The 26,726-nt window shown below is 42.9% G+C and overlaps 1 long non-coding RNA gene across 1 annotated transcript in view; it reads left to right on the forward strand.

The window, feature by feature from the left end:
• The window catches only part of LOC308585238, a 382,477-nt gene extending 374,605 nt beyond the window's left edge, over positions 1-7,872 (forward strand). The window contains exon 3 of the long non-coding RNA XR_014007185.1: positions 7,402-7,872. This is a non-coding gene — a long non-coding RNA (uncharacterized lncRNA). The remainder of the gene's footprint in view (positions 1-7,401) is intronic.
• Positions 7,873-26,726: the final 18,854 nt, after the last annotated feature.

The raw sequence follows: 26,726 nt of genomic DNA on the forward strand, positions 1-26,726 counted from the left end.
TAGCAAAGGACCGCTGGCGAAGGTGTCAGACTGCCCACAGAGCTGCAGAGAGCCATTGTAGCTTGGGGCATACCAGTCAATAAAACACCAGTATGGAGGGGTGTGATTGTACGTGGGCTGAATTATCATTTCCATGAGCACAGAATGTGTACCATACACTCTGACCAGCTCTGAAAATTAATAACTTTCTAGAATGAGCAGATAAGGACACAGAATGTTTGTAACTGCAAAAAGAAAAAGAAAAATCCCTATTTTTGAACCTTATCCTGATATTTGTTGTTTGTTATCCAAATTTGTTCGAATCCCTGCGGCGGGGTGCGCTCCCGTCGGTCGGTCCCAGCGCCTGCCAACCTAGCAGTTCGAAAGCACCCCCGGGTGCAAGTAGATAAATAGGGACCGCTTACAAGCGGGAAGGTAAACGGCGTTTCCGTGTGCGGCTCTGGTTCGCCAGAGCAGCGATGTCACGCTGGCCACGTGACCCGGAAGTTTCTTCGGACAGCGCTGGCCCCCGGCCTCTTGAGTGAGATGGGCGCACAACCCTAGAGTCTGGCAAGACTGGCCCGTACGGGCAGGGGTACCTTTACCTTTTATCCAGAAGCAACACAAAAAGGGTTTGTGAATGAGTGTACAGCCTTGTCTCTCTACACACTCCCAGGGCTCCCATTTTACTCAGAGAATGGGGGCATGTTATTTGCATGGAATTGCACTGGACAACTGATTTTTTCAGGGGAACCCTAAGTATATTTACGCAGAGGTGAGTCTGATTAAGCTTTTGGGGGTCAGCTCCTTGATAAATATGCTGAGAATTGCAGCCTTTATGTTTTTATCCTTTTCATAAACCAGAATGAGGATTTCCTGCTAGGGACTAGAAGTCAGCATTAACAACAACAAAAATAGATAAAATAAATTTATCATTAGAGTTATGATTCTTCAACTGATATAAAATAGTTCTCTTCATGTAATGATTCCAGTGATGCACTTAGGTACTGTAATTATAAGACTCTGGACTTAATGGTCTTACCAGGGGCAGGTTGAGCTCTTTAGGTGGTACTATTTCAGAACATCATATGCCCAGCCACACTTCAGATGGTAATGTGCATTACTTGCCTTGCTTCAAATGGTCTTACAGCTCCCTGCCCTTCAGATGGTAATGTGTACTATCTCACTTAGTTCGAAACATGGTGAGTCAGCCCTGTCGCATTTGGGGGCTCTCCATTCTGCAGAGCGGGGCCCTGACTTCTGCCTTAAAGACCTGCCTCAATGTTACCAATGAATATTTCAGGAGCTGCCTTTCTCCTCGCCCCATCCTTCAACAGCTCCTTGCTTTTCCTCCACTCCTATCCTTTGTTTTGCAAAGCACTGAGGAACTGTGGAACTGAGGCTTTCAAAGGCAGAGTTGTCAAAGTTACAAACCCCACCCCCAATGTATTTAGGCTTTGTTGTTGTAAGGTACATTAAGAAACTAATAGCGTTTCCAGCTACAAGTGTACAAGGAGAGTGCTGTGCATTACATAGGCAGAGAAACTTAATAGTCTCTTGTACTTGCATTACAGCCATGACTCACTTATTGATCTGGAAAACAAAGCATGCCAATCTCTGCTCTATTAATCGTTTTGGCTGGGACTTTCTGGGTCTGAAGGCAGTATTGTCTTTGCGGAATTGTCTTAGAAGTATTATTATAGGTATTTCCCTTATAACATATTCTTTCCTTCAAGATGAGTCAATGGAACCGACTGCAGGGAGATAGAACTACTCAGCTGTTCCCTAATTCACTTTATCATTCTAGTGTATTGTAGGGTTGTTGAGTGTTGTTGTTTGGGGGGCAACGTTTCTGAGCTTTTTTTTTTTTAGTTTTGCCCAAAGTTGTTGAGCTATTTTAAAGGAAATTTGCCCAAATCTACATTTCCAACATGGGTTGACATATGACTTGATTTCCCTGGACATTTCAGCAATTTCCGCCCGGGCACTGTCTCTGACTGCCGTAATCCAGCTATGTCCAGGAAATTCCAGACACAGGGCAGCCCTATTGCTTTGCCCAACCCCCTAAATTTAGATTCCACCGAAGAAAGCAGGTGAAGCCCTCGTCTTTCACCTCTTTCACCTATTGATCACACAAAGGGTCAACAGAGATACAAAGGGATTTGTGGGCTGCTCCCATACCATGCTCCAATGGCTATCAGTCTGTTGGTTTGGTTTTGCTGACCATGGAAAGGGCTTTTGGAAAAGCGAAGCAGTTCAAAGATTCAAGCCACACAATAGTTGCATGATGTTAGGTGATGTAAATAATGGTGGGTAATAATGTGAAAGGTAAATTAAGTAGTCCAACTTGTTACGATGTTAACTCCTTCCCCTGCTTCTCTGTATGGAAGACTGAGCCTGGGCAGGCACACTGTGGAAAGAAAATAGAGAGAAGAGGTGAGGTGGCTGTTCTTCTTCCAGCTTAGAAGGATGTTGGGGTTGTTAGAATTCCTGCTCCGCGATTTCAGACATGGGATTTTTGTCTATCACATGGTGGTGTATGTTTGACTCCACAGAGTGGGAAGTGACGGAGACAGGATGTTTGTGTTACCGTGTTCCGTGAAGTGGGACTATTGTCCTTTGTTCTTTTTCTCTTTGCTGTCTGATGCTAGAGAGAGAGGGAGCCATGTTGCAGTGCTCCGTGTGTGTTTATATGTAAATAAAGTAGATTAGCCAAAATGCTGAGTTGCTGAGGTCTGTTACGCAACTGCACAAACTCTGTGGATCCCTAAGTGTGCCGGTGTCTGTTGGCATTGGTTGCTGTGAAGTTCAGGCTGAAGAAAGCTCCTGAAGCTCCTGAATGATTGACCAGGAGGGAGGGAACATGCCAATTGGGCATGTATCTCTGCCAGAGTCCTACTCGAGTGTAGGCTGAACTCCTGACAGGGGTGAGAGAAGAACGAGTTCATTTGTCACTGATGTTCAGTTATCTGTTTTATAAAACACAATTCTGGAAGCTGTGATTTTTATTAAAAAAAAAAAAACCTTTAACGCCTAAACTGTGCCTAATTCACAATTTCAGTGAAAGCACAAAGTGACAACCTGAGAGAGAGCAAGAGGGTGTTGTTTAAAAAGGTAAAGGGACCCCTGACCATTAGGTCCAGTCGTGGCCGACTCTGGAGTTGCGGCACTCATCTCACTTTATTGGCCGAGGGAGCTGGCGTACAGCTTCCGGGTCATGTGGCCAGCATGACAAAAGCCGCTTCTGGCGAACCAGAGCAGTGCACGGAAACGCCGTTTACCTTCCCGCTGGAGCGGTACCTATTTATCTACTTGCACTTTGACGTGCTTTCGAACTGCTAGGTTGACAGGAGCAGGGACCGAGCAACGGGAGCTCACCCCGTTGTGGGGATTCGAACCACCGACCTTATCGGCAAGCCCTAGGCTCTGAGGTTTAACCCACAGTGTCACCCGCGTCCCTTTAGCCTTCAATAACTGAGGGGTATTGATTGCTCCAGAATAGGAACCCTGAATCAACAACCCATGGAAACCATTTCTGGCATCTTCGATAAAGCACTCAACCTATACAAGCGCAAGGCGGCTTTTGAGCCTATAGCCAACAGACACCAGTGAGAAAGAGCAGGATTGCCTTTCAATGGCAGCTGCCATTTTTGAAAGAGCAAGGCTGAAGTTTCTTCACTGGATCTTTAAAAGCCACCATTAGCATCTATATAATTTAAAAGGCTGCAAGTAGATTGTGATGTCCTGTTTCAGAAGCAGCATCAGTTTTAAATAATTGATTTGATTTGCCATTTCCAAATTTGGCTGGGGGGGCAGGGGAACAGAGAGAGAGGCTGATGGAGGCATTTCAACTTAAGGATTCCTTAAGCAGTAGACTGGTTATATTTGAAGAACAAATAAGCATTTCTTTGCCTTGCTTGGGATATTTCCAGTCTTCGGGGCTGCTGGCTTTTCATCCCTGAGCTGGCCACTTGGGCTATTTTATGTTAGCTTTCTATCCTAAATTTTGTACTTCCTTTCCCTTTTTTGAAAAGATGTTTCCTTCTTTTTGGCAACACGCAAGTATACAATATCCCCACTGAGATGCACAAACTAAAGGTCTTGTACATCTCTCTCAGGCCAAACAGTCACTTAGGGAGAGGGGGTGATTTTCATTGGGACCATGTGTACAGTTCCCCAGTTTCCAGAAACCCAGGAAAATGCAGCAAAGTTTTAGTGCATGGTGTCAAACAATGCATTTCAGAAACTTTTGTAGCTGCCTACTTTGTGTAGAGTTTGAGGCCTAAAGAACACCAACAGGCGCGTGTATGCGACAATTGCTAGGGAAACGTGGATGGGAGTTCTGAATGTTCTTTATCTTATTTTATCGGTTTATATGAAGCAGTCTACACGTAATATAAAAAACCAAGCAGTTTGCAAAGAGAGAGAAAAATCTAGACTAGAATACAAGTATAATTAAAAGGAAAAATAACTCTGAAGACCTCCAGTGAATAACAGTTCAGAATCCTCTTATTTCTTTTCTCCTTGTGTATATTTTTAGAATCTTTAAGACTGGGGGAGCGGGGCAGAAATCAATTACAAAAAAAATTCTGTCTAGCAGAAAAATGAAAGTGCATAGGGTGTAGTTTAGATGTGGAATAGCATTTGTTTACTTGTGTGTGCTCTAGCAATGCTCCTTTGTTGTGGCTTTCGAACCAATTTATATTTTTAAAAATACTTTTCCTTTAAAAAAATTGTTTCCTGGAAAGGCAATTCTGGGCCAGCTAGATTGGCTGCAGGCAAATCTCACCATGCCACCTTAGAGTAAATAGTCGTTGAATAGTCCCTTTAAAAGCTTACGTGATCTTTGGATAAGGATTGCCATGAATGAACAACAATAATAACAACAACAAATCAATTCAATTTAAAGAGGCTATTTGTAAATTATTTGCACTGTACCTTACAATGGAGGAAATTGGGAAGTATGGAATCATAAAAAGCCCCACAAATGTTGCTACTGGAATACATAAGTTGCATTCAATGCTGGGACTCCACTCATACAACAGACCTTTGCTTGCACAATCCTTTCCCCTGCATACTCAGAATTGAGGGACCCTCTGGAGCAGACCCTCTGGCAGCGAGGAGGAAAGGAAAGTCTCATTGTATGAGTCTTGCAGCACTAGATAAAATCACCCTGTGATTTAAATGAGAAATTAATGTGACAAATTGAGCTGGATGAGCTTTGAGAACCTTTCTTACTCTTCTGGTCAGAGGCTTTCCATGTTTCACTTTAAACTGAATGGCCAACAGAAGGTGCTGTGGACTCCGTGTGTCTTGGATGTCAGTAAAACCTCTGACACAGCCCCCCCATGTTATTCTTGCAGAGAAGCTGTTAAAATGTGGACTGATTGAATGCAACAAAAATACTCATTAATAGTTCCTTGTCATCCTGGGAAAAAAGTGACAAGCGGGGTGCCATAGGGTTCTGTTCAAGATATTTATAAATGACTTGAATGAAGGTATTGAAGAGATGCTCATCAAATTGTAGATGCATCAACAGAAGTATAGTGTCCTGATCAAGTGTAGTAATAGTACCACTCTTTTCTGCCTTAGGGAATGCAGGTGGCGCTGTGGTCTAAACCACAGAGCCGAGGGCTTGCTGATCAGAAGTTCGTGGTTCGAATCCCTTCGACGGGGTGAGCTCCCGTTGCTCGGTCCCTGCTCCTGCCAACCTAGCAGTTCGAAAGCACGTCAAAGTGCAAGTAAATAAATAGGTACCGCTCTGGCGGGAAGGTAAATGGTGTTTCCGTGCACTGCTCTGGTTCACCAGAAACGGCTTAGTCATGCTGGCTACATGACCCGGAAGCTGTCTGCGGACAAACGCCGGCTCCCTCGGCCTACAGAGCGAGATGAGCACGCAACCCCAGAGTCATCCGCGACTGGACCTAACGGTCAGGGGTACCTTTACCTTTATTTTGCCTTAGAAAGACCATACCTGGAATACTGTGTGCAATTCTGGGCACCACAATTTAAGAAGGATGTTGACAAGCTGGAACGCGTGCAGAGGAGGGCAACCAAGATGATCAGGGGTCTGGAAACTAAGACTTACGAGGAGTGCTTGAAGGAGCTGGGTGTGTTTAGCCTGGAAAATAGGAGACTGAGAGGAGATAGGATAGCCATCTTCAAATATCTCAAAGGCTGTCACGTGAAGGAGGAAGCATGCTTGTTTTCTCCTGCTCTGGAGGGTAGCACTCCAGGCAATGGCTTCAAGTTACAGTGGTACCTTAGGTTAAGAACTTAATTCATTCTGGAGGTCCGTTCTTAACCTGAAACTGTTCTTAACCTGAGGTACCACTTTAGCTAATGGGGCCTCCCGCTGCCACGGCGCGATTTCTGTTTTCATTCTGAGGTAAAGTTCTTAACCCGAGGTACTATTTCTGGGTTAGCGGAGTCTGTAACCTGAAGCGTCTGTAACCCAAGGTACCACTGTACAAGAAAGGAGATTCTGACTAACATTCGGAAAAACCTTCTGACAGTAAGAGCTCTTCGGCAGTGGAACAGACTCTCACGAGAAGTGGTGGACTCTCCTTCCTTGGAGGTTTTGAATCAGAAGTTGGGTGGCCATCTGTCACGGATGCTTCAGTTGAGATGCTTGCATGGCAGGGGGTTGGGTCCCTTCCAACTCTACAATTTTGTTATTCTGTGGTTCAATGAGGCATTCGTTACATTCGTGATGAAAGGTCTTGCTATAGAATTGTTCAGTGTTTCACAACACACTCTCCAGTTTCTCAGAAGTTCCTGTGAAATGTTGGCTGGTGTTTCTTTGGCTGATGCTGCATGTGTCTGATTGATTTATATGCACAGTGCAGCACAAATCACAGCCCACAACCTTACAGTTCGTTCTTGCACTTGGCAGCGTTAACTCTGATCCATTGTGACAGCTGATGAAGCAATAGTCAGATTTGTAAATGGTAATTGTAGTTAGCATGTACATAATGTATCACATTTACTCATCCCTTTAGTTCAAATTCATCTACAAGGTCTGACAAACATTGCTTGTTTAGTGGCAGCAAATCTAAATAAATGTTTTCATGCTTTCATACATTGGAAATCGTGACAGACCGTGCAGCTTTGTGAAACCACCTTCTTTCCTTTTGCAGTTCCCCTCATCTCTACAGAACGGCCTTGCATTTCTGAAGTAAGCCAGCAAAAGTACCTCCCCCCCAATTCTCCATGCTATTTATGGTACTGAAATTTAGCGGTAGCCTGTGACATGTTCTTGGGAGCAGGGGTAAAATTCTCCTCCAAAGAACTCAGAAGATCCTTTCCCAATTAATTTCTGCTCATTTAATGTTGAATGAAACTCCATTCTTATCGGTGGTTAAAGAAATCAAGGGGTACAAGCCCATTGTTTCCTTCAACAATATGAAAATAATTGTTTAGTCGTTTAGTCGTGTCCGACTCTTCGTGACCCCATGGACCAGAGCACGCCAGGCACTCCTGTCTTCCACTGCCTCCCACAGTTTGGTCAGACTCATGTTTGTAGCTTTGAGAACACTGTCCAACCATCTCGTCCTCTGTCGTCCCCTTCTCCTTGTGCCCTCAATCTTTCCCAATCTTTCTCAGTCTTTTCCAGGGAGTCTTCTCTTCTCATGAGGTGGCCAAAGTATTGGAGCCTCAGCTTCACGATCTGTCCTTCCAGTGAGCACTCAGGGCTGATTTCCTTAAGAATGGATACGTTTGATCTTCTTGCAGTCCATGGGACTCTCAAGAGTCTCCTCCAGCACCATAATTCAAAAGCATCAATTCTTCGGCGGTCAGCCTTCTTTATGGTCCAGCTCTCACTTCCATACATCACTACTGGGAAAACCATAGCTTTAACTATACGAACCTTTGTTGGCAAGGTGATGTCTCTGCTTTTTAAGATGCTGATGAAAATAATAGTTGTGTTCAAAAGATTTTGGAGGTGGACAATTTCACTGAATATTCTCCCTGGGGAGGGCTAAAATTTTCTACCAGGGAGTTCGAAAAAAGATTTTTTTCAAAAAATATTGTCAGATAATTTGGTTGAGAAATTTCAGCTAAGTATGTTGTCTCAGATGTTCTTGCTTTGCTGAACAAGCTATGAAATTTCGCAACATCCCCAAAGAGCTGCCCTGTGAATGGATGTGCATTATAGCTAAACACATGTGTGCTGGGGCTTTACATGCAATAGAGAAGTGTAGTGTTGTGCCCTGTTCGTACCACCATTTATACGCTCATTATTAGTACTTCATCCATGGGCAAGGGTGGCAGAGAGCAGTGCTGAAATTTCTGGGAATTGTAATTGGGAAGAGTGCTGTTGTGTTCATGTCCTCTTATGCAACAGAAATGTTTAGGAATCACATGCTCAACTAAGAACCATGTCCACAAATCAGATATGCACCCAAATGTACATCAGAATGATGACGATAGTAATTTTATTTATTATTATTATTAGTATTATTATTATTAGTATTATTATTATTATCCTGCTCATTTGGCTTGGTTTCCTCAGCCACTCTGGGTGGCTCCCAACAGAATATTAAAAACACGATCAAACATCAGACATTAAAAACTTCCCTAAACAGGGCTGCCTTCAGAAGTTTTCTAAAAGTCAGATAGTTGTTTATTTCCTTGACATCTGATGGGAGGGCGGGTGCCACTACCGAGAAGGCCCTCTGCCTGGTTCCCTGTAACCTCACTTCTTGCAGTGAGGGAACCACCAGAAGGCCCTCCAAGCTGGACCTCAGTTTCTAGGCTGAACGATGGAGGTGGAGATGCTCCTTCAGGTATACTGGGCTGAGGCTGTTTAGGGCTTCCAAGATCAGTACCAACACTTTGAATTGTGCTCGGAAACATACTGGAATGCACCTCTGAGTATGGGTGCTCTTCATCCACCATGCTTTCACTGAGATGTGCATTCACATTCTGACACATCTAGTGACACCATTATTTTGATCCCTATTTACTCATCCACTGTGTTTTGGTCATTGTTACTGCTCGGTTTGTTTTTGTTTTTTTAAAGGCTGTACAGTGGTAGCTCGGGTTAAGTACTTAATTCATTCCGGAGGTCCATTCTTAACCTGAAACTGTTCTTAACCTGAAGCACCACTTTAGCTAATGGGGCCTCCTGCTGCTGCCACGCCGCCTGAGCACGATTTCTGTTCTCATCCTGAAGCAAAGTTCTTAACCTGAGGTAATATTTCAGGGTTAACGGAGTCTGTAACCTGAAGCGCATGTAACCTGAAGCGTATGTAACCTGAAGCGTATGTAACCTGAAGCGTATGTAACCCGAGGTACCACTGTAATGTGATTTTAATATGTGATTTTATATAGTATTATGTTTGGTCAATGAATTTTTGTACACCAACATAGGAGGGCAGTGTGTTCTGAAAGGCAAGTTAAAAATTCTTTCATAAATAAATGACACCACTGAAATTAATTAACATGACTAAATTAGGTCTTTAATTTCAAGAGGTCTACTCTGAGCCCTTCAAGGGAGGGCCTTATTCTGTTAGAGTACAATTGGCAATGGCCTTTTGCTCAGTAGTAAGTAGGGTTGCCAGAAAAAATTGATGGAAACAGGAGCAGAAATTGCCAGTGTATACTTATATGTCCCATATCTGCAGCGGATAACAATTCAGAGAATACTGGTAGTCGCTGTTTTTCTTTCTTTCAGCCCACAAATGATGCATAATTGATTGTGCCTCTTTTGTGTTGCATTTCCTTTACAATGAAATGAAGTGGGTGGAAGAATGTAACGGCAATGTGTTTGACATAACTAATTATGTAAATTATATAATTTCGCCACAGTGGATAGCAGAGCAAATGATGCAGTTTTGGGTAGAAAGTGAAATGCAGCAGATTGGAAACAGCACTGCACGTGATGATTACAGAGCAGAATGGAAAACAATCCTTTCTTCCATCCCTAGCAATAAAGCACATGTTCTGCATGCAAAAGAGTTTAGTTTCAATTGCTGAAAGCTTCAGTTGAATGGACCATGGAGCAGGTGGTAAGAAAGAGCTTAGCATGAGGCTTTAGGAGAGCTGCTGCTGATCAGAGTAGACAATATCTGTTATGTACTGAAGTTCTCACCCTGGGCCAGCAGGGGGATACTGTAAATAGTTTTCACTCAGGTCCACATATGCAAATAAGGGATTGAAAGTGACGTTCAGTGATTGGATAATTACGGAAAATGGTTACTGTTGCGTTCTAGTGGAGCTCTATATAAGCAGGCTGGCTGAACCCTTCAGTTCAGTTCTGTTCTGGCCTGTGAATAAACAAGTGCTGTTTGAAGAATCGCTGTGTCATCTGATATGTTCACCCACAACTTAACACTGGCAATGAAGGTGGGATCAATGGACAACAGAGCACAGCCAGATGCAGCCACCCTCTGAGCGGAGCTGAATCACTGAGCTGAAACACCGAGTGAAATCACTGGACAGAACCAATTCAGAGCTGACCGTTCTGGCTAGAGCACTGTGTTCCATCCATCGCCTCCACGTTGGCATCGGAACCATGGCTTCACTTGTGCCTCTACCGCCGTTTGCGCCAGCCTCTGAATCATGGGACTCCTACCTCGCTCGGTTCGACTGCTACCTCCAAGCCAACGAGCTGACGGAAGTATCACAGGAGCGTAAGCAGGGCCTATTCCTCAGCCTCTGTGGGCCTGAGGTGTTCGAGATGGCCCGAGCATTGGTTGCGCCTGTAGCAGTCCAGGCAACACCGTGAGACACGATTCAAGAAACAGTTTGGCTTGGTATAAGGCAGCTTCCTACGTCTACTAATGCCTTGTCAATGTCATCTCTGTAATAGAGGGACTTTCCCAGACCGAAGGCAAAGGTGGGAGGAGAGCCTGCCAGTTTCATGGCTGATCTTGCAGCTTTTACAGGCATTTCTCCAAACTTTTACAAGGTAGGTCTCCAAACCCTTCTACCCCCCCCCCCCAACCAATATGTGTTTCAGCATCAAGGCACTAAGCTTCTCTTCTCCAACCGGCTGAGAAAGACTTTGTTTTGCACATGCAGCCAATGATAATTTCTGTTGCGAGGGAAATTAAAGCAGATAGAACCAGACATAAGGCGTGGGGTTCTGGGATATTGTCCTCACCAGTAGAACAACAATATCCACATTTAAAAAAATTGAAGCTGACAGATTTCCGTGGCAGCCCTAATATTATGTTAATTCAACGAGGATTCATTCAAGCCAGTCTTCACAATAGCCTCACAAATTGTGTTACGATTTATCAATCGTATGTTGTTGCTTTGCTCTAATTTTCAGCGATGTCATGAGCCCAAATGGAACTGGCTACCTAGTCAGCCCAAGTGCTTTCTCAATGGGTCTCTCTTGTTACATGTATTCCTTATTTTATAATGCAGCCCTGGGATATGTGGATCTTTTGTTTATTAGAATCAGCAGTGTTGGTGCTGCAGTGTTGCTGGACAATGAGCACCAGAAACTGCATACAAATCAGTGTGACTTGTGCTGTGAATCAGCCAGTGGAATATGAGCCAGTGCTTTATGGAAACACTGAGAAATATAGAAACCATGCTTTGAAATTCAGAGATCTATAGTCAGTGCTTTTTTCTAAAAAAATGTTTAGGGGTGCTCTCATTTCCCTACTCATATTGAAATACTGCCCCTCGATGAGGCCAAACTTAGATTCACAAGATGTTTAGGGGTACGCATACCCCTGCGTACCCCCCAAAAAAGCACTGTCTATAGTGATCAGAAGCAGAATAAAATGGCTGTGTTCCCTAGTTCTGTGCTTTAAAAAGAGCTGCTCCTTTGGGTAGGAAAAAAAGCCCATAGGATATAAAAGGACCCCTAACGAACCAGAAGATGTAAAGTAAATGGCTCTGTGGTCAAGGGGGTTTAATCGCTAGTAAGTGTGTCTGGAATTGCAAATTTGCTTGTCTTTTTCCTGAACGAAAAAGCTTCCAAACATAAGGAAGGTACTCCATCCCTTTCATTTTAGTTGCCTTCTTTGATTTGGTGCAGCATTTTCTGGAAGCTCACATGCAGAGCATGACCATAACCCTTAGCCATAGTTTACTGAAACAAGCCATCTTCAAAGTGTGGTTTATAAAGTTGGCTTGTTTCAATAAACTATGGCTAAGGGTTATGGTCATGCTCTGCATGTGAGCTTCCAGAAAATGCTGCAACTAAAATCAAAGGGATGGAGCACCTTCCTTATGTTTGGAAGCTTTATAAACCATGGTTTGAAGTTGGCTTGTTTTCAGTAGACTGAAATTAGACAGACCACAATTTATTCATGTTCAGACCTAATGCTCAAAATGTAAGTGAAATCTGAATGCCTCCTCGTGGCTGCACCAGAGCAGAAGAGCAAAGGAGAGGCACACAAGGCTGAGGCTTGTTCGAATAATTATAAACCAGGAATGGTGAAGAAGAAGAGTTTGGAGTTGATATCCCACTTTATCACTACCTGAAGGAGTCTCAAAGCGGCTAACATTCTCCTTTCCCTTCCTCCCCCACAACAAACACTCTGTGAGGTGAGTGGGGATGAGAGACTTCAAAGAAGTGTGACTAGCCCAAGGTCACCCAGCAGCTGCATGTGGAGGAGCGGAGACGCGAACCCGGTTCCCCAGATTACGAGACTATCACTCTTAACCACTACACCACGCTGGTGAACCTGTGACCCTCCATCTGTTATTGACTACAACTCCCATCATCTCTGACCATTTGACATGCTGGCTGGGGCTGATGGGAGTTGGAGTCTGGTATAATCGGAAGGCTTACATGGTTCCCCATCCCTGCGCAAAACCACAGTTTAGCACTTTGTTCTAACAAGGCCAGTGAGTCCTCAGCAGAGGTGGGAACTGAATCTCCAATCTCCAGAATCTCTTCAGATTCTAAGTAACAAACCCATGGTGACTGTTATGTGACCAGTGATCCTTGTCACAAACTTGGACTGGATCATCTTTGTTATGAACCAGCAAGAGATTTCTTATGCATAGCCCTCCAATTATCTATTCCCTTCCTTAGCAACAATGATGAGCCAAAGGCATTCTGCTTGAAGGATGCAAAAACTTCTCACCAACATTTTTTTTTGACAAAGCCACATTCTGAGTAAGAACCCACTCTTTTAAAAAAAATGCAAAAAAATAAATCCAAGGGCTGCCACGCTAAATGTTTTAGACTTGCTTCTACACATCCTATTCACTCACCTGCTCCTTTCCCCCTCTGTAGCTGCAAGGCACTTTTAAAAGAATATTAGTGTGTGTCTTCATCATCCTAAACTGAGAATTAGAAGTGAAGGGCTGTGGCACACATTGCCCAATTTAACAATTTGACTTGTGGTTGGTGAGAACGTAAATGAAAGCAAGCATGAAACAGCTGTTGCCTCTCTCTTTTTGAAAATAGCCTGGTAGCAAGACTACTTGCGAGAGTGAGGCTGGCAGTGTTTGATGTTTATTTTTAAACAAAGTGGTAAGAATATTTCCTAGGAATCCCATATTCCTTTAGGGCAATGCTGGGAAGCTGAAGGTTCTAATTAATTAGCTATTAACTAGCCTTTCCAAATTCCTTAATATAGTTTTCATATTTCATGTGAGTGTAGCTGTGGGTTGTTTTCACGAAGTAAAACTATTGGCTGATTATATTTGCATATGAAACTATTGGCTGATTATATTTGCATATGAAGCAGTTCTTCGCATGCAATAAATATGTTTTCTTTGTTTTTAGGTTATCTGGGAAGACCTCGTATGCACAAGAGAATTTTAATTGCTTGCCACAAGCAGTTTTTATAAGCACTTGCAAACATATTCCAAACATCTGATGGTCTTTCATTGGGGCCATCATTTTAGTCACTACTATTTTTCTGTGAACTCACTGTGAATTCCTCCCTTGTTCTCTTATAATGGCAATGGTGACCACTTGAGAGGTGTTGGAACTGAGTTCTGGTGCGTTCCGACTGAAAAAAAGCCCTGGTTTCTGTTTATTGTTCCCTCCCCTCCCCCTTTTATTTCTTTTTTCTTTTTCTTTTTCTGTTTTCGTGTATCATTTTGCTTTGTGGTTTGTGTTATCATTGTGGAAAATATAATAAAAAAATTATTTTTAAGAAAAGAAAGAAAAAAAGCCCTGGTTTTAGTTTATTTAATGCCTTTTAAAATGGCTTAAACAGATCAGACTGTTAAACATGGCAAAACCATTGCCCATGACTTTGTCATTCCACTCAGCAGCTCTGAATGTGTGGGCACAACTAGGTGTCAAGGGAATTGTCTGTGGCTATACTACCCTGAGCATGCCTTTTAGGAATAAACCACTTCAGACTTCTTTTTATTTATATGGTGGCAGGCACCATGGCATGGTGAAGATGCCTGGATTCACATGGTGGGCTGCAGGACATTCTTATAGCTGCCACCACAGGGAATAATAATAATAATTTATTTATACCCCGCCCATCTGGCTGGGTTTCCCCAGCCACTCTGGGTGGCTCCCAACAGAATATTAAAAACACGCTAAAACATCAAACATTAAAAACTTCCCTAAACAGATAGTTGTTTATTTCCTTGACATCTGGTGGAAGGGCGTTCCACAGGGTGGGCACCACTGCCAAAAAGTCCCTCTGCCTGGTTCCCTGTAACCTCACTTCTTGCAGTGAGGGAACCGCCAGAAGGCCCTCAGTGCTGGACCTCAGTGTCTAGGCAGAATGATGGTGGTGGAGACTCCCCTTCAGGTATACTGGGCTGAGGCTGTTTAGGGCTTCCAAGGTCAGCACCAACACTTCGAATTGTGCTCAGAAACATACTGGGAGCCAATGTAGGTCTTTCATGATCGGTGTTATATGGTCTTGGCAGCCACTCCTAGTCACCAGTCTAGCTGCCACATTCTGGATTAGTTGTAGTTTCTGAGTCGCCTTCAAAGGTAGGAAGGATGGCAGTTAACTGGCAGAAATCAAGCTCTGTACTCTGAACCACCTAGCTTCAATCCCCAGGATGTCTAGGTAGGGCTGTGAAAGGCTCCTGTCTACAACCCTGGAAAACCACTGCTAGTCAGCACAAACTAACCTTCTCCAACCTAGATGTCCAGATGTTGATGAACCACAACTGTAATCAAACCCAGCCTTCATGATCAATGGCCAGGCATGAGAGGACCTGTCATCCAGCAACATCTGGTTGAAAAAGGCTAATGTAGACTATGCTGGACCAAATGGGCCGATTTGGTATTGGTATAAGTTAGCATCCTGCAGGTTTTTGCAGTGGGCCTTGGGGCAAGTAGTTTGCATGGCATACTACCTTCATACCAAATAATGTTTCATATGCCCTCAAGCAGAATACTCTTCAAGGGAGTCAAGCTACACATTGACTGGTGATGTCAACCAGTTTTCAGACATCAATCATGCCCATAGAAGTAGACAGTCCTACCTGAAACTTTGCCAAAGCATTGATTCACCAACACATTGCCTTCTTTCCAAATGCAATATTTAATGCCCGTTTCAAAGAGAAGAAGTCTTCAATCTGAACTTCTATTTCTGGAAACTTGCATACACGAAAAACAGCCATTGCCTTGCCTAAAAAAATAATAATCCAATTTGATTTCTTATTAGCTGGTTTGCTGAGTTCCACAGCAGGCAAGGTAGGCAGGAAAAGAGTCCATGAAATACCTAGTGACGTGAAATATATGAGAGAGAACTATTTCAGGAGCAGAAAGAGTAAAATTAGTAAAGGAATTAAGTGAAGCAGAACATTTGTGATGAATGAGGCTTAGCTTAAATTTCCCATTTATTTGGGAGGATAAGTGAACAAGAATCGATACAAATGCCATGTAATCTAAATCACATATGAGAGGCCTAGTGGTACCTAATTTGATCTCATGTCACGAGGCAGCTCAATTATGCTGGCTCACATGACAAATATCACAAAATTCTGATAACATTTTGCATGAATTAGAATAAATCTAGTCTGATATTCTTTTGGAAGTTTTACTTTGGAGTGCTAACAAAGAAAGAATAAATCAGGTGCAACAATAAATTAAATCCAGATATATCTGCATTTGCGCATGAGAAAAAATTAATACAATAAGATTGAGCTCACTGTTTTGCAAATGGGAAAATTAATTCAGCGGATATGTCTGAGGTCTTGATAGAAAAAGAATATATTTTATCAAGACAAGATAAGGGTCAGATTTCAGAAGGTGCCTCCATTGTTTTTTCAATACTTAGAAATTAGAAACTTTAAAATCTCTAAATTAAGGCCTGCTGATTTAGTCAGGTTAATGACAATTTGGGGAAGTGCAATCACATGGGGATGTAGGTCAACTAAGCTTTACTCAGAGTAGATCCGAGTAAAATTTCATGGAATAGTCAATTTAAAGGTTTACTTTATTTCATTAGTAGTTTTAAACATAAAGGACAAGCTTTTAGAAAAGAAGGTACCGGTACTCTAGTTTCAGAACAACAACAACAACAAAGACATTATTTCAGTCAATCAAAACAGTATCATTTAGCCTTACTCCTGGGCAAACTTAGCATAAGTAAATTATTATATTAAAAGTATTTAACACCAGGTCAATATAATAGGGTAATTTCTGTTAATAGATGTAAATGCTGAAATCTAGAGTCTTTAGGGTGCATGTTTTACATTTTTGGTGGAGTATTGGTATGTACACTAGTTTTTGTTTTCACTTATTAATTTTGTAATCCCTCTTTTCTTTGCAGGATGCTGCCATCATCATTCAAACAGGAGATGAGGTCACCATTACTATTTCTACCTGGTCCTTGCTCCCATCCTGCACCTTTTTTGTCCATCCACGGTCTCTACCTCTACAAACCAGGACTCTGTTTTTGCTTATTTGTGAGTGGAGATGGTGGCTCGACAAAATACTCAGGGAAATTGGGCAGAAGCAGTTGACTGTGTTGTCTCCTACTGAGCCAGACCAAAGACCTTTCTGGTCCATCATTCTGTACCATGTGGAGAGGGGAGTTATTGCTTTTGTTTGTTATTATGGCATGTATGTTTGTGTTTTTATATTGTAAGCCGCATTGTGATCTTCAGATGAAGAGTGGCATAGAAAACAACAACACTCACAGTGACCCACCAGGCACCCTTGGGCTGACCACAGACTCACAAAATTGTAAGGGCCATGAGAGTCATCTAGTCTTGACTATGCTACCACTCAGTGGATTTGTAACTGGCTGACTCACCGAACCCAAAGGGTGCTCATCAATGGTTCCTCTTCATCCTGGAGAAGAGTGACTAGTGGGGTGCCACAGGGTTCTGTCTTGGGCCCGGTCTTATTCAACATCTTTATCAACGACTTGGATGATGGACTCAAGGGCATCCTGATCAAATTTGCATATGACACCAAACTGGGAGGGGTGGATAACACCCCAGAGGACAAGATCACACTTCAAAACGACCTTGACAGATTAGAGAACTGGGCAAAAACAAACAAGATGAATTTTAACAGGGAGAAATGTAAACTATTGCACTTGGGCAAAAAAAATGAGAGGAACAAATACAAGATGGGGGACACCTGGCTTGAGAGCAGTACATGTGAAAAGGATCTAGGAGTCTTCATTGACCACAAACTTGACATGAGCCAACAGTGTGACGCGGCAGCTAAAAAAGCCAATGCAATTCTGGGCTGCATCTAGTATAGCATCTAGATCAAGGGAAGTAATAGTGCCACTGTATTCTGCTCTGGTCAGACCTCACCTGGAGTACTGTGTCCAGTTCTGGGCACCACAATTCAAGAAGGACACTGACAAACTGGAACGTGTCCAGAGGAGGGCAACCAAAATGGTCAAAGGCCTGGAAACGATGCCTTATGAGGAATGGCTAAGGGAGCTGGGCATGTTTAGCCTGGAGAAGAGGAGGTTAAGGGGTGATATGATAGCCATGTTCAAATATATAAAAGGATGTCACATAGAGGAGGGAGAAAGGTTGTTTTCTGCTGCTCCAGAGAAGCAGACACGGAGCAATGGATCCAAACTACAAGAAAGAAGATTCCACCTAAACATTAGGAAGAACTTCCTGACAGTAAGAGCTGTTGGACAGTGGAATTTGCTGCCAAGGAGTGTGGTGGAGTCTCCTTCTTTGGAGGTCTTTAAGCAGAGGCTTGACAACCATATGTCAGGAGTGCTCTGATGGTGTTTCCTGCTTGGCAGGGGGTTGGACTTGATGGCCCTTGTGGTCTCTTCCAACTCTATGATTCTATGATTCTAGTCCAATCCCCTGTGATCTTTTGCCCAACGTGGGGCTCAAACGCATGACCCTGAGATTAAGAGTTTGGTGCATTACTGACCAAGCTATACTTTCAGTCCACTTCATCCACAGCCATTCACTCTATCCAAAGTGTATTTCATGACTGATGACACATTATTTTGGGACAAAACTGGAGGGAAATCAGCAAGCTAAAGTAACATCACAGCAAGCGCGACGCTGCCTCTGGATGCAAGTATTTCGACAAGCAGTTGTTGCAAAGGCTACACTCTGTTGCAGAAATAACAAGAAGAGACTTGCCACGCTGGTTGCTTATTGAAAGACTGAGCATTCTGGTTCTCCCCCTGCTTGTCTAATTCAATCCAAGGGAATCTTATACTTAACTGGAGCTGTCAGTTAACAAGGATCTATAGGGAATGTGATTAGTTGCCCTGTTTTGAACACCGATCCTCTGATGGAGGAGGAACAGTGCCAGTAGATTGCCGTGTCTTGAGTCTTGTGCTCAAGACTGCGTTGCTACAAGTTTGTGAAGCTTTAGAGAGATCAGCCTTCCTCTGGCAATTATGTGCAGTTTTTAATTGCAGGCAGCATTCTTATTTGCCTTTCTGAAGGAGGGCAAGCGACACACTGAGCTGTTGCTTTGAGGCACTGCATAATTCCTTTCTGAAAGGTAATTAGCTGGGGGTGGACGTGACAGGAAGTGAGGCTGACTGAAGTCCTGGCACATCCCACCCTGCTCTGAACTCTCCTTTAACTTTTACTTTGGCAAAGGTAAAAGTCTGCAGCCAAGCCAAACATATGCAGCTGGTAACAATCACACATGGTTGTTCAATCTTCCATGGGTCTGCACACTTTCAGGACAAGCATCCTCCTGCTTCCTTTGGACCTTTCTCCCACCAACCCATTTCTGAAGCTAGTTGTTGTGGTTCGAGGACCCGACCCCCGCGATGTGAAATAAATACACAAGGACACGTGATATAAGGTTAATGGGCAAGAAAAGGCCACAACTTTATTGATTACAGCAGTGAAAAGGTATTGGCTTAGGCATTGGATGTCTAAAACAGGGGGATTTATTCACCAGTAGGTGGAGCCTGTTGATGCTAATCCAACTATAGGCTCTCCCCTGATGTCACCGGGGGTCGTGCCATGGCCTCCCGCCAAGCAGGCATTGGACAGAATACACGACCACCAGATTCCTTTAACGGAATACCCAAAAATTGAAGGCATAGGCGATGGCCACACCCAGCCCTTCGACACACCACAACACATTATTCCAATGCCTAACCTACCCACCAATACCACAAAAAGTTGTGACGATTGCTACAAGGTAGGCGAAAAAACCAAAAAGCCTAATGCCAAATGGAAAAATTCCTTCCAGGCCCCCTAGACAACCAGGGCGACCAACCTAAGGTCCATAGCAAGGCCAAAGAACAAAGACCCTGAGCTAAAAGGGAGTGGAGGGTGGGTGACTCGCGACAAGAGGACGGAGAAGAATGAGGCCGAGGAGAGGCTGGCGCTGCCACAAAAGGCTGCTGAACACGCCCCCTCGAAGGCACCTGGTTGGATGCTTGTCGAGGGGGCGTGGGCGCCAGCCAGGTGAGAGGAGGAGGCAGGGGGCTAATGCCCCCTGCTAGGGGCGGTGCTCGGGCTCCCGCCTACAACCACTCCCCTCTCTTCCAGGGAGCAGAGTCTTTCTCCAAGTTGTCTGTCTCTTTCACCAACGTCCAGTAAATATAGAGTTCCCGGAGTCATTGGATGAAACTGATTATTACAACCCATTTCAATCTGGTTCAGACCCCATTTTGAGACAAAAACCAGCCTTGGTTTTGTTGGCATCTATCTGTCTTCAGAGACCATGGAGGAGTGTGCTTTTGGGGGTGAAGTCAAAGCTGTTGGAAGGTTGCAGCACCTACTGTGGCTGTAGAGAGCAATATCAGAGAGACATGTTTTGTTGCAGCTGGGGCAGATGAAGGCATCTGGTTGTGCTACCATAAATGCACCATGGCATTTCTTCTCCCAGCAATCATTTCTCCTCAGGTCACTGCTATGGATGGACCCCTTGACCATCTGTCTCCAGGTACTGTGGTCATCTGCAAGGGGTTCCCACATGGTGGGGTTGATGTTGCCAGCCTTCATGCCACATTTGCAGACATCTTTGTAACCTTGAAGAGAAAGACAGATGAAATTGATCCCGCCAGGTCTTTCAGTGGCTTTTGATACCATTAATGACAGTATCATCTTGGACTGTCACGATGAGTTGTGGGTTGAAGGCATTGTGTGACAGTGGATCTGCTCCTACTTATGGGGTCATCCTGGCAGCTTTGCTGTAAAGTGATATAGAATACCATCTTACCCCCAAACAGTATTTGGCATCTACATGAAGCCATTGGGAGCAGACAACAGGAGAATTGGGATGAAATGAATTGGGACAATAACCAGAAGAGGTCATGCATAATAAGGACTAATAAACCGAAACTGGACCCGAGCAAGACAGAGACTCTGAGGCTGACCAGTCTGAGACTTAATAAATTTGTTCTAGATGTTTTATAACTCCTTTTGGAAAAAGCTCCGCCATTTTCCTCAGAGGTCCAGGTAACTTTGGTGGCAAAGATAACCTATGAGCAGCTATGGTTGGTACATCAACTGCACCATATTTCTTGGACAATGATAGCTTGGTCACTGTGGTCCACTCATTGGTAACCTCCCAATTTGATTACTGCAGCATATTCTCCATGGGCCTATCCTTAATCATCATTCAGGAGCTTCAGCTAGTGCAGAATGAGGCTGGCAGGGGTACCCACTCCTTGCAGATATGACAGGGTTCAAGTAGCCCGAGAAGTGTGTGCACACTCACTGGTGCTGCAGCACGTCTTACACTGTCTCTGCTGACAATGATTCTTTTTGTAGCAGAACTGGTGGTGGCTGTGGAAGATGAGACCTTCTTGTGTGGTTACTGAAAGCAAAGCAGATTTTTGAATTCGTATTAATTTATGCTAAGACTGTCAAATCAATATTGTGCCAGCATTTATGCACGGTGTTCCTGCATTAACCTCAGCTGGTGATATAACATCCCTATGCAGCATTAAATGGAAGGCCAGCAGCAAGCTAAGCCCTTCTTGGCTAACTAGCTTGAAATTTGTCTTTTAAAGTCTTTCAAAAATGTGCAGTGAAGCCTGAGCACTAAATTCTTCATTATTTCCAACACTTATTGTCTTGTGGGAAAACCATTGTGTTAAGCAGACTCAATTTAACTGTAAATGTTTGATTGCATCGAATCCTCCTCCTAATGTGCTTGAAAGGCTTACGATTTGGGTCATTCATTATGCCAATTTTTCTTTAGGGTATTCTGTTACTGCAGTCACAGATTTGCAACCAAGTCCTAACAAAGGCTGCTTCAAATCCAGCAAGACGTTGTGCAGCAAAATAGAACATTATACAACTAAGCAGTGACTTTAAAAAAATTCAGTACTTTGTTAACTATGATACAGATTCCGGGCAATGCTGGGCTGTCTATTTTGCAGTGGAATTCAATCATATCCCAGCAAATTTAGGTTGGGATTGCCCAGGTGCTCCTACCCTTAAAAACATTCTTATTCAGCTATGCCTTTGGATCTTAATTTTAGCAGGGTGGGGTGGAGTTTGCTCTGTATTTTATATATTATTTGCTCATTTATTATATATATATATTGTTTATTTTCAGCTGTTTTAATCTGGTTTCCATTCTTATTTGCAACGTTGGTTTTTGTAAGTTGCTTTGAGTTTCATTTTTAGAGGGGGGAAGCCCCACATAAACAGCAACAACCATAATAATGATGTAAAGTATATATAAAATATTCAGCTGGAGAATCAATGCGTGTTTGATAGATTATAAATGACTGCAGAAACATGACGCCCATTTGGGGGGAAAATGCACATTGCCTTCTACAAATGATAAGACATGTAATTCTCACAGCGGCTGGTCCCATTCAGAGCAAATGTATAGCTTGGCTCTTTGAAAACCACTGTATCTCATTTGAAGAGAACACATTTCTTTGGACAATAAGACAAAGTGGAAGTCATTCATATTGCACATGACAAGTGATAATTGGAGAACGGGGACAAGGAAAATCCATGTGCCCAAATTTGAAGGTGCATTAGAGATCGCTCCAGCTCTTTGTTGAAGTGACAGCAGAAGAGAAGGGGAACAAAGAATAGCTGTCATTTCCTCCGTGTGTCCTGGGGAAATTGGTGTGACAAGAAGACAATCCAGCTTAGCTGTCAGTTGTATAGCAGGGTGTCTTAGTGATTCCCCACCCCAGAAACTCAAAGGAAGTTGGAAATATGGATAGGAATGAAGCTGGAGGAATGCAAGAGGAAGTTCTGGAATTCATTGATAAAAACCCTTCAGCAGCTCAAAAGTTGTGTGCTGCTGTTTTAAAAAGAAGACCCAAAAAAAATTGCAGCTGGTAGCTTGGGGATGCGGGGGGAGGGGGGGAGGGAGAGAATTTTGGCCAACTTGAGTCATAATCCTTTAGAGATGAGCTAAAGGGATGAGGAAGGAAAAATGGGGGGGGGGGAATAAGGATGATATGTTTCTGGATAATATGTTTTGTTTTAATTTTGAATAGTGTGTGTGTGTGTGTGTGTGTGTGTGTGTGTGTGTGTGTGTGATGCACTCTATGGGGAGCTAGCTTCAGGTACCAGATCTGTTTGCAGACCAACTCTGAGTTACAAAGATGTCCGCAAACATGACATGTCTGACAACATTAACCCCAACGTGAGAATCTCTTGCGGGTGACCACAATGCCTGGAAACACAGGGTCAGGTTGTATAGTCACAGCAGCGACCAGAGGAGGAATGATCACTGGGAGGAGCACAGAGAAAAGAAACACCAAGCTGCACCTTTGACAGTGGGTGGCGCTGTGGTCTAAACCACTGAGTCTCTTGGGCTTGCTGATTGGAAGGTCAGCAGTTTGAATCTGCGTGACAGGGTGAGCTCCCATTGCTCTGTCCCTGCTCCTGCCAACCTAGCAGTTCGAAAGCATACCAGTGCAAGTAGATAAATAGGTACTGCTGTAGAGGGAAGGTAAATGGCATTTCTGTGTGCTCTGGCTTCCGTCATTGTGCCCCATTGTGCCAATAGTAGTCATGCTGGCCACATGACCTGGAAAGCTTTCTGTGGACAAACGCTGGCTCCCTGAAAAGCAAGATGAGCAACACACCCCATAGTCACCTTTGACTGGACTTAGCCATCCAGGGGTCCTATACCTACCTACCTTTACCTACCTATGACAGCAAAACCGGAAGCCTTCATGTGTCCCACCTGTAATAAAGCATCTCTGTCCTGTATTGGTCTCTAAAACCACAGCAGTCACTGTAACTCTCCAATTGTTTGACTTTACTTCTGAAGGTTTACTCTTCCAGAGACAGATTGATGGCAACTTTGCAACTTTTTGCAATATGGCCTTTCCCTAAATAGATCACTGAAGTGACTTCAGTTAGCTTTTTTTCATGCGGTTAAGAAATATCTTCCAAATGTCATCTCCCAGTAATATCTGCTTTGTGCCCTTACATAGAGACCAAAGGTATAGAGGTTGTGGTACCCAATTTCTTTCTGCTTGAATTAATTTCCTTACAAATATAGCAGAATAAAGTCCATGCTCAAATTCAAATGCATAAGTGAGGTTGAATATGCATTGCACGTATTTCATTATATTTGCATTGCCTTGGGGCAAAAAAATTAAAGAGAAGCTGCACATAGTTCTAGAAATTAACATTATTGGGAGATTGTCCAACAGTTACAGGCCTCTGATTCTTGTACCATTGATTATAATTAGGTCATGTGTCAGGTGTGGGAATAAAATTCCCAATGCTAACAGTGGTGATTGTTTAATAGATGTGCAGCTATTGATTCTGCAAATATTTGGATACCACAGTATACATTTGCCAGCTGGGCTTTTGTGCAAAGACGTATTTACATTGAATGGCAGTTTAGTTGCTCTTAATGTATGTATGTTACCCCAGTGCCCTGCCTATTGGGGAGAGGAGGATGAGAGGAAGTTTCTCATTCATCTCTCTCTCTCTCTCTCTCTCTCTCTCTCTCTCTCTCTCTCTCTCTCTCCCCTCCCCCATCTATCTACCGTATTTTCCCCTCTATAAGACACCCCCATGTATAAACGACCCCTATTTTTGGGGACTCCGATTTAAGAAAATGGGGGAGAGATGGCCCCCATGTATAAGACGCCCCCAAATTTTGGACATTATTTTTTAGGGAAAAAACTTAGTCTTATACACGGAAAAATATGGTATATCTGTCTGTATCTGTTTGCTGCCATGATATTATGTGGTATGTAAGTATTTTTTAACAACAACAACAACTAAAAATTGAACAAGGCAAAGACCTTGCACTAATGGGATGACTTCATCAGATACAGCCCATTGTGTTTCTTTCCCTGGACACACCAAAAATTAGTTACGTTTTCATTTGGATTGATGTACTAATAGTATCCACTTCCATCCCTCTAATTTAGGGATGGACAGACTTGATGGGTTTTTAAAAAAAACTGAACCTGAATATCTACCAATAAGTGGCTGCTTCTGTCAAGCCACACATGCCTTGCCAATTGTTGTCTGAAAAGCCTCATCAAGTATATGCTAAATCAGACACAAAACAAAATATTATTATATTATATTATTATATTATATTATTATATTATATTATATATTATATTATATTATATTATATTATATTATATTATATTATATTATATTATATTATATTATATTATATTATATTATATTATATTATATTATATTATATTATATTATATTATATTATATTATATTATATTATATTATATTATTATATTATATTATATTATGTATAATACCTACAAACGTGTCAAGCCCTTTGCTATTTCCATAGCACAGATTTACAAGTGCGTTAATAAATCTGTATTTCTACATAATTGCATTGTTACATGTATCTGCTAATGTGCTGTTTGCTTTAGAAAATCTGGAGTCTATGTGTATAATATTATATAAAAATGAATGCATGTTGTATACAAGAATTGTTCATAATTTTTTTAGTAGAACTGGGTGTGTGGGGATCTCATCTTTCACTGAGATTAAGGAGCAAGACAGAAATTAGGGAAGAAACAACACTGAAATGTTCAGAAAACCCTATTCCTGTTTGTTTGTTTGTTTGTTTGTTTGTACGGTACTTCTTATTTTGATTTGCTGACATTAGTGGTAAGGAACCTAGGAATCTCTCCCTTGGCTAATTCCTTCTTCAGATTAAAGAAACAAAAGGAGAGAAAAAGAAGGAGAGGGACAGAGCATGCACCACATGCCAAATCAAATGAAAAAGGAGAAGCACATTTATATATTATTAAAACCCTGAATCGCTGACTGATAAAATGTGTCTCTGGGTTACATTTCACTACAAAAAGCATAGCAAATGAGCAAGAGAATTACCCCTTCCCCCCTGTTATCTGGATTGGCATTCCAGAAAACACCAGTCCATCAGGGAATAAGATGGTGTCATGCATAAATTCTGGTCTTATCATGATTATGTCATCATGTCAGATGGCTTTAAAAGTGATCAAGAACAGCCACAATTATACAGGGTGGAAAGCAGTTGTGGCTTTTATGCTGTCGAGCTAGGCAGCCTTTCTCAACCTGTGGGTCCCCAGATGTTGTTGAACTACAACTCCCATCACCCTAGCTAGCAAGGCCAGAGCTCAGGGATGATTGTAGTTGTAGTCCAACAACATCTGGGGACCCACAGGTTGAGAACCGCTAAGCTTGAGAAAAAGAGGAATCTGTTTCCATTTGTCCAAGTCAAGGATGAGTAACCTATGGCATTCCAAATGCCAGGACCGGCCCACCCATGTGGCAAGGTGCTGCAGCTGCCTCAGTGACAGAATCCACAGGAGCAGCAGATCCCAAGATATAATTTTATTCAGAGCCGGCCCACCCATGAGGCAAGGTGAGGCGGCTGCCTCAGGCTGCAGGGTCCATTGGTGCAGCAGATCCCGATGTAGATCTTTCTCCCCCACCTCTTGTTCCTGATGTAGATTTTCCCTCACCCTTTCTTCCCTGGCAGGGAGGAGGACCCCATTCTACGGTCCGCCTCAGGTGCCAAAATTTATTGGGCTGGCCCTTCCAGATGCTGTTTAACTCCCATCAGCCCCAGTCAGTGTGCCTAATGGTCAGAGATTAGTCCAACAACATCTGGAGGGACATGATGTCTTAGGCTATCCCTGCCCTGTCTTAGACTGTAATAGAAGCGTGTGTGTTTTTCCAGTCTGGTGAAATCATGGTGTTGTGCATTCTGTTCTGAAAGTAAGATCTAATGTCAATCACAACAGGAGAAAGTACTCATTAAAATTTAGTTGGCAATGAATTTTTGCATCTCGGCTGAATGTAAGATTATTTATAATGGTAAGTCAGTGCTGGAGATAGATTTTTGTGGGATGAAGTTTTGTATGCCAGGGCAATGATTATGGAGCATGGATGAGTGGTATCTTGAAAAGACATCAAGAATCATTCCATTATCTGATTCTGATTCCATATGGTCT

The sequence above is a fragment of the Podarcis bocagei genome, assembly GCF_964188305.1.
Source record: "Podarcis bocagei genome assembly, chromosome: 4".
Taxonomy (NCBI): Eukaryota; Metazoa; Chordata; class Lepidosauria; order Squamata; family Lacertidae; genus Podarcis; species Podarcis bocagei.